This window comes from Vombatus ursinus, unplaced genomic scaffold (genome assembly GCF_900497805.2).
Source record: "Vombatus ursinus unplaced genomic scaffold, bare-nosed wombat genome assembly UNPS02014785.1, whole genome shotgun sequence".
NCBI classification, from domain to species: domain Eukaryota; kingdom Metazoa; phylum Chordata; class Mammalia; order Diprotodontia; family Vombatidae; genus Vombatus; species Vombatus ursinus.
The window spans coordinates 14,349,980-14,351,374 of NW_020954563.1; positions in this window are offsets into that span (position 1 = coordinate 14,349,980).

Sequence of the window (1,395 nt, forward strand, 5' to 3'; positions counted from 1 at the left end):
ATCCACTGTGCCACCTAGCTGCCCCTGAGCCTGGGAAATGTAAAGGCCTCCAACATCAGGCACTTATTCTCCTCTAAGGAAGAAGGTGTGTGTGGAGCCTGGTGATGAGGAAGAATAAATAGGAAAGGAGCCATTGACAGCTCAGGAGCAGGTTCTGTGGAGTTGTTTGTCCTTCGCTCTTGAAGAGGACCTTGATATCAGAAAGGTGATGTCACTTGTAAATGAACTGGATTTAAGTGAGGCAGAGCCATGCAAAGTCACCAGCCTCACTTTCTCCTCCGGAGCCATCTGGGTCCAGTGGCAAGTTATAGATCAGGATGACTGGAGATGGCCCCCAATTCTGTGGAGTGGGAAGAGGGAGAAAGGATGGGAGACTGGCAGGAGGGAGCCCTGGCCTCCTAGAGGTGGGGAGAGAGGCCTAGCTCTGATTGAACAAGAGATGCCCCTCAGCACCTCCTTGAAAGCATATTTTCCAGGGCAGTGGAAAGGTGGGTAATCAGGCTGGAAAGGTAGGGGAAGGGCGCTAGCACCCCAGCCTCCAGTGGAGAACCATGCCTTCCTGGAGACACCAGCTGCCCCATCATCTGTCACTCAAAGTTCCATCTTTTTTGTTTTTATTTGTTTTTTTAAAATTTCATCCTTTTTAAAAATGTTCCTGCAAACAAAAGTCCAAAAGTAGGGGTGGTGAGCACCCAAAAAGGCTGAGGGACTCTACATCCCATCCCAATGCTTCTCTTGAGTCATTATAACAGGGCCTCTTGTTCTGGAGGGGTTAACACCCCAAAGAAAAGCCAGATGTCAACAACCTGGTGAAACAGCACCACACTGGCAATCAGTAGGCCCAGAGGTCCCCCTGTTTCTTCTTCCATAAAATGAGAATTCTGTAAAATTGAGCATGGACAAGCAGCTCTAATGATAATAAAAACAGCCAATATTTACAAAGCATTTTAAAGTTATTCATTATTTCATTCGATCGTCACAACAACCCAGGGAGATAGGTGCTGTTGTTATCCCCATTTGACAAATGAAGAAACTGAGGTTAAAAGAGGATAAGTGACTTGCCCAAGGTCTCACAGCTAGTAAGTGTCTAGGGCAGCTAGTAGACACCACCAGGACTGAAGTCAGGAAGACCTGAGTTCAAACCTGGCCTCAGATATTTAGCTATGTGACCCTGGGTAAGTCATTATCCTCTCTAAGCCTCAGTCTCCTCTTCTGTAAAATGAGGATAACAATAGCACCTGCCTCCCTGAGCTGTTGTGAGGATAAAATGAGATAATCACTGTTAGGCACATTGCCTGACACGTAGTAGGTGCTATATAAATGTTAACTGCAATTACGATTGTTATTTTTAAAGTAGGATTTAAATTAAATTAATCTGGCTCACTTTGCCCCCCC